Source organism: Cryptomeria japonica, chromosome 5, assembly GCF_030272615.1.
Source record: "Cryptomeria japonica chromosome 5, Sugi_1.0, whole genome shotgun sequence".
Lineage (NCBI taxonomy): Eukaryota > Viridiplantae > Streptophyta > Pinopsida > Cupressales > Cupressaceae > Cryptomeria > Cryptomeria japonica.
The window spans coordinates 487,074,246-487,088,356 of record NC_081409.1 but is presented as its reverse complement, the minus strand read 5'-3'; positions in this window follow the sequence as shown (position 1 = coordinate 487,088,356).

Below are 14,111 nucleotides of genomic sequence, written 5' to 3'. Positions count from 1 at the left end.
GATTGTGTGCATAGATTTAAAGGGTGGTTTTGTTTTGGGATATGATTATTTACCTATGCTTGGTCTCCTCATTTTGATATTCAATTAGCGAAGCCACAGTTTATGCCCTTCTGGGTAACTTTCCTAGGTCTTCCTTTGGAGTATCATGATATGTATATGGTTGAAATCTTGGCAAACAAATTGGGCATTTTTATTAAGCATGATTTAGTTCCTTTCGAACGACCTCATCTTCTGATTAGGGTTTGTTTGTTATTAAATCTGTCTAAACCTATTCCCTCTGAGATTACTATTTGCTCTAAATATGGTGCATGGATTCAGCCTATGGTGATTCAAGATTCGATTGCTATTCATTCTTGTGCTCCATTACTTGGCCATTTCACCTCTCAATGTTGTGTTGATTTTGATGCACCTTTACAAGTTTGTTCATATTTTTCATCTGATTTTCGCCAATGTTCCCTTTTTAAAAGTAAGGATCGTCAATCTTTAAAGGATCATAATGTTAAGGATTATGTTCCTTTACCTCTTTCTGTTACATCTCTCATTCCTTTTTTTGGATCTACAGTATGTGATGTGCCTCTGATGGATTTTACTTTTCTCTACTCTCTGGCTGTGTTCTTCTTTGTTCTGTCTTCCATCTGTCGGTTTTGTTCTGTTAAGTTTCTTCCTAGTCCTTTGAAGGATTATTGGTCTTCTGAATTTCGTTTTGAACTTTTTCTGTTCTCCTCTGCGAGTTTTTTCCAAATTTCTTGTCCTTCGGTTCCATTTCCAAAATTGTTGTTACCTTTGAATGGTTGCACACATCATTGCTCTGTTAATTCTTCTCCTCGTTCTTCTTTTGTGGGTCTGGTGGATGATACCAAAATTGTTCATAGTTTGATTTTTGATAGTGATTCTTTTTTGCCCATTCCAAGGTCTCCTTCTTCTCTTTCCATTTCTGAAGAGAAGATTCAGCTTATTGCTTTAGATATTTTATTTTTAGTTTCTTCTGATCTATTTGATGAGATTGCTAAAAAGGAATTTCCTGAATTTTCTTTTTCTTCTGCTTCTGCCTCTTCGGGGCCTATCCATGATGGTTGTCATGTTTCCTCTTCTCAACCAAATTCAGTTGAAGGTGTGAATGTGAATCTTATTGATAGTCCTTCTTCAACTATTTCTAATGTGTATGGATTTGATTTCTCTCAGAAGCTAGCCTTGGAGAAATCTCCTTCTGTTTCCCCCCCTATTGTTAAAACTCCTCAGAAGAGGGGTCGAAAACAAAAATTGGCTAAAATCAAGGAGGAGATTGTGGCTGGTATTCAATCCACTATTGTAGAGAAATTTTCTTCCCATGTCAAAACAAGGAGGGCATGTTGCTCTCCTTGTGATAAATGAGGATTTTATCTTGGAATGTCAAGGGCTTAAATGCTCGTGACAAAAGGGGAAGGATCAAGAAATTTCTTGATTCTTCAAAAGTGGACATCATCGTATTGCAAGAGTCTAAACTTTCTCAAGATTCTTTTGATAACATAATTTCCAAATGGTACCTTTGGAAAGTTGTTCATGTTCCTTCTTTGGGTGCTTCTGGTGGTCTTATAACTTTATGAAATCCTAAATCAGTCAAAGTTGAGATGTTATCTTTTGCTTCTCATTAGCAGTTGTTAAAGGTTGACTGGTTTGAAGTCTCTTTTGTTCTGTTTAATATTTATGGTCCAACTTCTCCTTCAGATAAAATTGACTTATGGGATTCCTTATCTGAATTGTTTTTATGATATGATGATTTTTTTATTGTTCTTGGGGGTGACTTTAATGCTCTCCTTTCCTCAAATGAAAAAAGAGGGGGTAATCCTACAGCTCAAAAGGTTATTAATGACTTTTCTTCCTTTATACAAAATAGTGTGTTATTCAATATTTTCCCTTCTAATGGTTCTTTCACTTGGACTAATAGGAGATCTAAATGCCAGATTGCCTCTCACCTTGACAGATTTCTTATTTCCCTAAACCTACTTTTGAGCAACTTTTCCTTTTCTTCTAAGATTCTTACCTCCTCAGATTCTGACCATTTCCCAATTTTGCTCAATTTTGATAAATTGGATCATGTTCCCTCTACTAGATCTTCTTTTAAGTTTGATAAAATGTGGTTCACTCATCCTCATTTTCTTTTTTTATTAAAGCAATGGTGGATAAGTGCTCTATTTTGCAAAGGTACTAAGATGTTCCAGTTTTATTCCAAACTGAAATTCGTGAAATCTCAAATTATGGCTTGAATAAATTGGTCTTTAAGAATATTTTTCATGAAAAAGAGGCAGTTGCCAATGATTTTAAGGTTATTAATGAGGAGATTATTAGACATGGCACTAATTCCTCCACTAATGATGCTCAAAAGAAATCGCAAGCTTAGTGGGAGATCCTTTGCTCCCGGGTTGAAATCTATTGGCAACAAGTCTCGTGAGGTTTCGCTTAGAGAAGGTGATAGGAATATTGCCTTCTTTCAAGATGAAGCCAAGCTTAAAAGAGTTGCTTCTACAATTTTTAGTATTAAGGATTCTAAGTCTGGTTATTTCCTTAATTCAAATCAGCAGATTAGAGAGGAGAGGGTGTCTTTTTTTAAGGAATTGTTATCTCCTTCTTTTTCTTCTTCCTCCATGGATCATCATGTGGATTTGCTTTTAGATTCTATCCCCTACCTTGTTTCCCATGAGGATAATGACTTTCTTATGAGGCCTTTTTCTTTAGATGAGCTTCATTCTATTGTTTTTTCCATGGCCCTTGACAAAGCTCCAGGTCCTGATGGGTTTACTATCGTGTTCTTTCAGAAATGTTGGGATTTTATTGGTTTTGACTTATTAATGGCTTTGGAAGAGTCTAGGAGGGGTGGGTATATAAGATCACTTATATTGCCCTTATCCTGAAATTTAAGAATCCCCAAACTTTTGTTGAATTTAGACCCATTTCTTTGTGCAACTCTATTTACAAAATCTTCACCAAGGCTATTTATTTAAGACTTAAAATTCTCCTTCCTCATATCATCTCTCCTCAACAAGGAGGTTTTGTTCTGGGCCGGGAAACTCATGACGGAGAAATTGTTGCTCATGAAACTTTACATTCCATAAATTCGTCCAATATCCCAACTTTTGTGGTCAAACTTGATATGATGAAGGCTTATGATAAAGTTTGCTGGGCTTTTTTGCTCAAAGTTTTGAGAAAATTTGGTTTCTCTGAAAGCTGGTGTAAATGGATCAAGAGTTTTATTTCTACTGCTTCATTTTTTGTCATCATTAATGGAGCTCCCTCTAGATACTTTTCTTCAACCTAGGGTGTTAGACAAGGAGATCCTTTATCTCTTTTCTTATTTATCATTATGGCAGAAGCTTTTAGTCAATTGGTTATTAAGCAAAGGGATCTGAGCTTTTGGCAAGGGGTATTAATTCCTAACTCTGATATGTCAATCACTCATAACCTTTTTGCTGATGATACACTTTTATTTGGGTCTTCTTCTATTCAAGAGGCTACTCATATTAAATTTATTTTAGATACTTATACTATTGGATCTAGCCAACAGATTAGCCCCCATAAATCCAAGATCTTCATTTTTCATACTCCTCAATTGGTGGCTGATAGACTTGTGAATATCTTAGGTTTCCCAGTAGACTCTCTTCCTTCTACCTATTTGGGGATTCCTTTCTTTATGGGATCTGCTAAGTCTTCTATTTGGAATTCGGTTATTGAGAGACTTAAATCTCGTATTTCTACTTGGAAGGATAGGTGGTTGTCTCTTTTAGGTAGGATACTTCTCATTAAAATGGTCCTATCTGCCATTCCCAATTACTATATCTCATAACTTCAAGCTCCCGGATCATTCATCTCCCAAATTGAAAAGATTATTTGATCTTTTCTTTGGAAAAACAACATGACAAAAGATAAAAAGATTCCACTGATTTCTTTGAACAAGATGTCTCTTTCCAAGCAAGTTGGTGGTGTTGGGATTCAGGACTTATCTAAAAGAAATAGGGCTTTTGGGGGAAAACTATTTTGGTCTATGTATACTAAGCCCCAATCTTTGTGGTGCCAAATTATGCAAGCTAAGTATTTGGATTCCCAGAATCCTGCTAGGATCTTCACAATTTCTAATCCTCCATAGGAGTCTTCTATTTGGAACTTTATGATCTCATGTAGGGAAGTGGTCTCTAATTTTCTCTCCTAGCAGGTCCATTCGGGGGAGGATATTCTTTTTTGGAAAGACTCTTGGAATGGCGTTCCCCCTCTTTTGCAGCATGATTCTCTTACTTCTGTTTTAGTTGTTCTTTCTCAATTATGGGGAGTTAGATTGGTTAATTATGTAGATAGTGTTGATCTGTTTTCTCACAAGGTCTCATGGAAGGATCCCTCTACTCTACCATTGTCCTTGCAGGAAATTCAAAATTTTAAATCTGTTTTGCAAGACCGAGTGGCTTTCCTTTCTAACATCAAAGATCAACTTATTTGTTGCCCTTCTAAATCAGGAAACTACTTTGTTAAAGAAGGATATTTTATTGTTCAACAAATGGCCAATCAAAATGCTCCTCATGGTGCCTTTTTGTTTTGTTGGAATAATTCAGTATTACCTAAAGCTGGTGTTTTTTTGTGGCTCGCGCTGCAAAATAGAATTTTGACTAGTGATCGTTTAGTCAAATTCAATATTGTAGCCTCCTTTTCTTATGTCTTATGTGGTAAAGCTCTTGAAGATGTCAATCATCTTTTTCTTCATTGTGAGTTTGTCAGTAGTTTTTGGCATTTTGTCCTCCAAAAGTTATCTATTTCATTCCCTTTACCTTTATCTTTATGGGATATGTTTCAGTCTTGGCCATTTTTGTATTCATCTTCTCTATTTGCTTGTTTCTGGTTTATAATTCCCTCTTCAGTCATATGGGCCATTTGGTGGGAAAGAAACAAGCACATTTTTAGATGTGACTCATCGGATTTATCAGTTGTTCTTGGGATTGTGGAAAGAAGTATTATTGAGAAAGTTAATGCTCATGTCTAGAAATATTTTAACATGAATTCAGAGTTCTCTTCTTGGGACAATTTTATGATCTCTTCTTGGAAAAGTATCATTATTACTGTATCACCTGCCTTTCCAAGGATTCAGAAAACACCTATAGACAGAAATTCCATAAAATGGCATCCTCCTAATGCCCCTTTTTGTAAATTGAATTTTGATGGATCCTCCCATGGAAATCCCAGTGATTCAGGAATAGGGATAGTTTTTCATGATCATTTGGGTTCTTTATTAGCATTAAAATCTATGCCAATTTCTCTTGGCACAAATAATATGGCCAAGGATTGTGCTCTTTTAGAAGGTCTTGTTATGGCGAAGGATTTGAATTTTAAATACCTTCATGTTGAAGGTGATTCATCTATTGTCATTAATGCTTGCAAGGCAAGAAAAGCTGATAATTGGCATTTCCAGTATATTCTTGAACAAATATGGACTCTTCTTGATACGTTTGAGCACCTCAGTATCTCACATGTTTATCATGAAGATAATGCATTGGTTGATTGCCTTGCTAATATGGGTTGTGACAAAATTTGTTATTGATTCCTCTCAATTGGGGGGTGATTTGATGAGCTTCCCAAACCTATTAACTATAGCCTATAGAGAGTTGAGGATATAATCTTTCTTATTATATGATTGCTCATTTATACGAGTTGATATTCTCTTCTCTTGGTGAGGTATTTCTTTTCATAATTTCATTCGGTTTTGATTTGAGGTACTTTGCTTTACTTGATCATCACTTGGCATTCATTGATGATGAGTTGGTTGTTATTGATGTTGTTTGTGTGTTTGGTACTCTCTTCTGGTGTGAAATCTGGAGATATTTATTTTCACATTGGGAATCTGTCCTTCATATGTCATTTAAAGTTTGACGTAGCGTTGTTTTCATGATTATCTTTATATGCTGCTTCTTTTGGTCTATGAGTTTTTTATGATATATCTCCTCTTTCTTTTCATTTACGGCATAAAAATTTTGGGCTTCATTTCTCTCTAGCATTTCTGCATTCACCTCTTCTCCTTTGGCATTTGTCTATAATGGCGGACCACAGATCTCATGTCATTGGTGTCAGTCATGTTTTGGAACCTTGTGTTTCTTGTGAATTCTCTGTGTTCTGTAGTATATATATATTTTGGTTACAGTTGTTTTTTGGTGCAGGGGTATGTCAATTTTGATTGTAGGAGTTCTTTGTTGCGGGACCTTCAAGATATCCCGGAAACTTATTTGTAAATAAGCTTGCATGCTCCTATTCTGTCAAATGAGCTTGCATGCTCCTATGTGTCAATGAGCATGCATGCTCCTTTGCTGATCTCTATTTTGTAACTAGCTCTGGCTAGAGGATTGTTCACTACTTCTCTTCTATAATCATGTTGATGAGCAATGACCAGAGTTTTTCTTGCTGGTTCTTTTCTCTGGGAGCTTAGTTTGAACCAGTTTTTAAATATATTGTAAAAATTATTTATTTATAATAAAATATATCAAGTGGCATTGCCACCTTGCCAAAAAAAATATAAATATATTATTATTATTATAAATAATAATAAAGATGATGATGAAAAACCAGTGGGGCCATAGAGGGGGACCCCATCGTTGAGTACATTGTCTTGACTAATGAGGTATTAACACCTTTGCATGTGATCTCTGAAATCATTTTCCCCTTATCACTCCAACAACACCTTATCTCTCCACTCCTTAACACAAAACTTCTTATCTCTCCAATCATACTCCTTATATCTCCACTCCTTATTTCTCCATATCAATGCTCCTTATGCGTCCCCTCCTTATCACTCCATGAGCTGCTCCTTATCCCTCCACATCATCACTCCTTATGCCTCCCCTCCTTATCACTCCATGTGTTGTCATTTATGTCCTCCTTCACGATCACCACTGGTAGGGCAAGGTCATGTAGGAATGGACATTAACACCCCCTGTGTTCACCTCGATCAAACCATCGACCGCTATGTACGGGCCCATCGCAGCAGCACCTATGCCTTGAGCCTTTTGGTGTCCATCGTACCTGCAACACAGTCAAATTACCACCAATGGGATATGAACATCCCTAACGTTGGTCCATCATAGCCAAATCAAACTTGCGGGAACAACAAACACCTTCATCAAGGATTCAGTCCAAACACTTGAACCCATGACATCTATATAAACAAGGAGTTGCAATTGTCATTGCACCGCGGGGTCATCCCCCTCTTTGTTTTATTATTATTTTCATCATCATCTTTATTATTAATGATAATAATAATAGTAATATTATTATTTTCATTATTTTATAATTATCATCATCGTCATAATAATAATAAGATAATTATAATAATATTTTATTAATATTAATAAAAAAATATTATTACTATTATTATTATTATAATCACAATAATAATATTATTATCTCTTGTTTTTATTGCTATTCATCTCTCTTTGTATGTTTCTTTATCATTCCCATTTCATTCTTTTCCTATCAGCTTTCTCTTTTGTTATCATTTTTTATCCTTTTCATTCTTTCTATCCTATTATTCTAATTTATTTTTCCATATTTTTTTCTATTAGTTCTCATTTATTTATTATCACTTTGAACCACGTGCCTCCTTTCCTTGCCTCTCTTCTTCTTTTTAGCTCAAGCCTGGTTTGCAACTTATCATTTCATGTTCTTACCTCTCTAGTATCCTGATGTTGGATCATAGAGTGTGATTCAAAATGTTTTAGATACAAAAAACTGCTACACAGTCTAATCCAGTAAGAGTGAGATTATTTAGCTATGGATTGTGGAAATTTGATATCATTAGTTAATTTTTTTGTCAGCTAATCACCGCCACCCCCCTCAATTTCCCAGATATTTAACAATTGGTATCAGAGATTTGATTCCTTGGAGAATATCTTAACCGCTTGAGGTAAATCCTGATTCGATGCACATATACTAATCATTCCTATCTTTAAAGGATCTGACTATAGCTTTTGGAAAGTGAAGATGAGAGGTTACCTCATCTTCTTGGGCTACAACACTTGGAAGGTTGTGGAAACTAAGTATGTACAACCAGAAAATGGTCTTACCACTCCTGATGAAATTATAGCTTATGAAGAGAATAAAAAGGTAGGGTATGCTATATTTAGTGCTTTATCAAAGGCTAAATTGACAAAGGTTATTTTATTTAATACTTCTTATGAGGTTTGGGAAAAGTTGAGAGATATCTATGAAGGAAATGACAGAGTTAAATTATCAAAGAAGCTAACAGCTAAGAATAGATATGCGAACTTGGAAATGGAAGAAGGAGAAGATATAACAAGCTATTTTTAGAAGACTTACAGTGTAGTAAATAAAATCAGAGAGCTTGGTGGCACCTTGATAGATGAAGACATAATTGAGAATATTTTGATGTCTCTATCAGAAAGCTACAATGATAAGATCTCTGCTATTGAAGAAACTTATGATCTGGAGAATCTTACTAGGGAACAACTATATGGCACCTTGTCTACATTTGAGATAAGGAAGTTTTGAAAAGACAAAGCTAAATCTGAATTTTCTTTTAAAGCCTCTAAGGAATATCTACAAGATGAAAGCTTGGATGAGATGGAAGCAAACTTTGTAAGGAAACTGAAGAAAAGCAATGACAAATGTAAAGGTATGTTACCTCTTAAATTCTTTAAGTGTGGAAATATTGGTCATATAGCTACTAGATGTCTAGAAAAAGGATCAAGACAAAAATTTAGAGAAGGTAAAGGGAAGTTTATTAAGAAACCCTACTATTTTAAATAAGATGTTGGTATTTCAGATGATGAATCAAACTATGAAGATGGTGATTGTTTTGTTTTTTTTCATGGAGAAGGATGTACCTAAGATTGTTGCTACTACCTTACATGATAGGAGAGATAGAAATGAATGGTTGATTGATAGTGGATGTTCAAATCATATGACTGGTGATAAAAGTAAATTTGTAAAACTTAAAAATTATGATGGAGGTTCTATTAAGTTCGGAGATGATGAAACAACACAAATTGTGGGAATCAGTTCTATTTCTTTTGATGGAAAACATAATATTGATAATGTTTACTATGTGAAGGGTTTGCATCATAATCTCTTGAGTGTTGGGAAAATGTGCAAAAATGGCTACAATGTTGTTTTTTAGGATGATGGTTGTGAGATTCGGAAGGTATATGGAATTGTTATTATAGCGGGAAAAAGGACTGGTGGAAACATGTATTTGCTAGAAGGAGCTCAAGACATTGTTTATTATCTTAGATCAATGATAGCTGGATTTGGGACTGCAGAATGTGTCATAGAAACTTTGATAATTTGGTAAATATTTGTTCATAAAGTGTTATAGGAGACTTGTCGAGGTTGACCAAACCAAATAACAATATTTGCAAAGAATGTCAAGTTGGAAAGCAGACAAAAGGAGTATATAGAGGAAAGGAGCAGTTGTCCACTAGATTGTTGGACTTAGTGCACACAGACTTATGTGGTGTAAACAGAACAAGGATAATACAAGGCGAGAACTATTTCATGTTGTTGATTGATGATGATGAACTTATAAGGCACTGAGAGGGGGGCCTGAATCGGTGCAAGTAAAAATAATACAAATCTGATTATCAATTTTACCAACTTAAAACTCAATAGGTATATAAAAAATAACACCAAGTATGCAATCACCACATAAAGCATACGTGAAAAACCCAAATGGGAAAAACCATGATGGGAGTTGGTACCCACAAAGATCCACTATCTATCTAATCGGTTAAGGTCTAGAACACCCGATTAGGGGCACACCCTGTTAGGAGTGTCTAAGCCCCGTTAAGAGCTATATAATAAGGCCTATGAGGACCAGACCTATTAGCAGCTACCCACATTACTGGGATTTGCAAATAAAAGTTAATGTGTCACCTGGTTAGAGGATTTAATTATCAGACCTATTAGGATCTGACTGCACCCTATTAGGAGTGACCTTGTAAGAGGATTTTCTTGTTGCAACTATTAGGGAGACAACAAGTTCAAATGATCTCAGTATAACACTATTAGTGTTTGATAAGATTTTCTTCAGAACATTACAACATCACTTAAACTTCATCTCAGAACTCCTCTGACCATCGCACTATTAGAAATATGAAATTTGCTAATGATCTTTCATTAATTCAAGCTCATACTCATATATACCTTCATATCTCATCACACATTTTAAAAACATTATTAGGTCAGCTAGAACCTTGAAACAATTCCCTAGGTTTAATGTATCTAGACAATCTTACATTGCACACCTTAGCTATGTCGGCCACCGACATAACAAATCCAATTTTGTATTGTTTTACCGCTCTGAGTGATTTTCATCACTACTGATTAAGTCACAGTCAGAATACCTTCTGTTTCAATCAAATATCATTCATCCAATTTAATCTGCACATCTGGTCATGAACATAACTTCATCTACCAGTCTTCATTGTTGATGTAAAACCCGATCATCCCATTCTTCATAAATTTCATGTACCAGTTGTCGGAATATAATAATGTATGTCATTTACCAGTTAAAGTCCTAATTACTGGTTGACCTGTAGGACTTAGATGACTATAGAAACATGTTGCCATCAAAGACAACATACAAAATAGTCATCATACAATATTCTAATCTCTTTACAAAATAGACATGTACCGATTGCATAAAACAAACAAACAATTATTGGTTTAGATCAAATATCAAATGCCAACAATATCCCCCTTTGGCATTGATGGCAACACTTAGGAAAAATTTTGTCAACTAAGTGTGCAATACAAAAGCAATTTCTCCTATTACTCCCCCTTTACATTGCATACAAAATTTTGACTGACTTAACTATTACTCCCCCTTTGACAACAATGCCAAATAAAGAAGTAAAATACATGTATATCAAAATTTTCATCAGATCATATATATATATATTAAGAGTCATAAATTCTTTACAAAGAAATTTTAGAAAAAGTGTCACTAAAATGAAACTTCAATTATTTTAGATCATTATCCCATGTCTTTAACAGTGTGTCGGTAATCTCAACATGTGTCTTGATCTGCCCTACTAATTCCTCCATTGCATCAACTATGCTCATCTCAACTGTGCCAAAATAGCCTCTGACTCCTTGTATGCTTGTTGTAAAATTTCCACTTCAAGAATCAATTGAGTCTAGATCTCCTTCAATGATCTTACATGTTTGACCTACTCATGTCCATACATCTCCAGTTTGTGGTGTAAGTCTACAACTGATCTACCAAAATGAATAGTTGAGTCCTTTAGGGGTCTAAATGTTTCACTCAGTATTTCAATTTCTTTCTCAGCACCTTCCCTTTTCCCCTTCAAATCAGCACAAAACAGTGGAAACTTTGAAACAGTAGCCAAAATATTTCCTTTGGTTTCTAGTGCATTCTTTGACCAATCTTTATTAACCATAAGTGCTACCTTACCTTGATCTCAGACATCAAATGTTCTATCATTTTCTTCTTGTAGTCTTTTTCAACTAATATGTATGTTGCATCTTCAAAATCCTTGAGTTGATCTCCAACATCGGTAACCAACTGTCTAAGTTTGTCAATGGGACTAACAAAACTTTCCGTATTAATCTCCAATAGGATACTAGACAAAATATCAATGGTTGTCTTGATTGTCTCTATCTCTCTCTGTTGTTCTTTCATTCTCTTCTTTTGAGCTCTAGATTGCATTGTTGTTGCAATCCCCATCAATTGAGAAGAACTCAGATTGTCCATATCGATAGGTCCTTTAATGCTAACCGAGTCATCATCATCATTGTCATCAATTATTTTCTTCTCCTTCATCTCCTTTTTCTCTTCTTTTTCTTTCTATGTTTTCTCCTTCTCAGTCTTATCTTCTTTTGTCTTCTCTTCCTCAGTGGTGTCCTTGACCGGTGGTGGTTGAGTTTCCACATTTTGTTCATTCACTAGTACTTCCTCACTAGTCTTTTCATCAGTCTTTTCCTTTTGACTATCATCAATATCTACATTTACACTAACTGATGTGGTTTGAGTATCATTAGGTTGTGTGTTCACTGGTGGCTCATCAGAGCTCTTTTCTTTAGTTTTCTTCTCCACTTGTTCCTCTTGTTGCTCATGTTGTTCAAACATTTAAACATCAACATCAAATACATCTATATTACCAATAGTATTATCAACATTGTCTCTGGTGTTATCATCAGGAATGAAAATGGTTTAGTATCAATAGGATCATCTTGCATGTAGTTGTTATCTGGTTCAAAATCTATGATCTTAACACCTTTAGGAAGTTCTTCTGACTTAAACTTTTCAAAACTACCTTCCTCAACTTATTGTTCCTCTTCATCTGGGATGAGACCTAAATCCTTCTTGATCAACATCTCTGTCTCCTTCTGGACTAATTTAGTCTCTCCTATTAACATTCTTGTTAATCTCTTCTTGGATCTAAATGATAATTTTGCATTAACCTTTATTTCTTCAATCTCGTCTTCACTTGCTTTCAATTGCAGGTGCTTAAAGATATAATCAATGAATTCTTTGTCTTGGCTAATGGCAGCCTGCCACCTTGCATCAATAAGATTATACAAAGAATTTGGAATATGCCCTTGTAGCTCAATGAAGGCTCTACTAGATTTATTCATACTGAATATGACTGCATCTTCAATCTCCCTTTGTTGACTTTCATATAAATGAATAAACAATGTATTCAAACCTTTGTATATTCTATAATCCTTAATTATTTAAACCATCCTATTGAAAGAGTCTTCTAATGTAAATGGTTTCTTAGGTGATTTTCCCTTACCATTTGCCTTAGGCTTCTTAACACTTTCTCTAAGTGTTCTTTTATCCTAATCTAATTAAGTATCCTCTTCATCATTTGCCGATTTGTGGGTTTGTTGCTTCTTACTGTTTCTGGTTTGTACTGGTGCAACAGGTAGATCAACAGTTTTCTCCTTCCTCCAGAACTGAATTTTAGATTGTTTACCTCTTTGTGATTTAGTCGATTTGTCTTCTTCCATCTTCTTTTATGTTGCTTTGGCTTTTGCAGCTCTAGTCTTACTGGTAGGGGTACTGGTAGGGGTACTGGTAGGTACACTAGATGTTTCACCTTGCTCTTTTGTGTGCTTTTCCCTAGCTGCTACTATATGTTCTTTTGTAAATCATGCATGCTTAGCGAATGCTTCTACCTCCTTCCTTATCTTCTTTGCAATCATTGGTCTCTGCAGCTCAGAGTGGACTTGTAGTGATTTTTCTTTGTATGTCTCAAATCTCTCTACATTGGTATCTGTTGGTTGCTCTAATAGATGATTAGTATAAGCAATGAGTAGATCCTTTTCTACCTCATATCCCATAGGTAATACCCATGTGGTTCTAGGGATAACTTCTTCCATCATATAGGTATCTGAATCCACCATGAAACAGATTGTCTTCTCATACCAGTTGACTACTTTTGTCGGTATATGCTCTCTAGCATGCATTTTGTTTTGAAACTCCTTGAATTAACCCCATGAAATATTATCAAACTTGTCCTTTAGTATCCTAATGGTGTTCTTCATCTGTAGTAGTACAGGGCACCTTCAATCCATTAAACATCTCCAATACCGGGGAAAAAGTTCTGAAAATATAAAACAATCCCAAAATCAATTGACCAAATTTGAATCTTAACTTCTTGTCTTTCTTCACAGCTTCTAGATTCACCATCATTTGACTTCTTAGTGCCTCTACCAAATCATAATCAATGTTCTCTTTTACCATCTGGTAGGCAGTATGAATAGTTGTTGTTGGTATGTTGTTCATTCTTCTTGAATAGTAAATCCTATACCTGATCACCATAGAGGCATATTTCACAGCTAGATCATTGATGTTGTTTACTATCATTGCTCTACCATCCCATTTTTATCTTGTCAACTTCTCAACATCATTCTTGGGTACCAATCTTAGCAAGGGTATTTCACTGGTTGAGCAAAATCTGGTTACTACATGGATGACTTCCTTAGTTATCTTATGTGGTCGATCCAACCACATAAATTGATCATGAATCCAACTCAAAATAAATCTAACTAACTCATTATCAAAATCATTAATGAAGTTTATTTCATGATGGAACCCTTTCTCGATGATACTCTTAAAT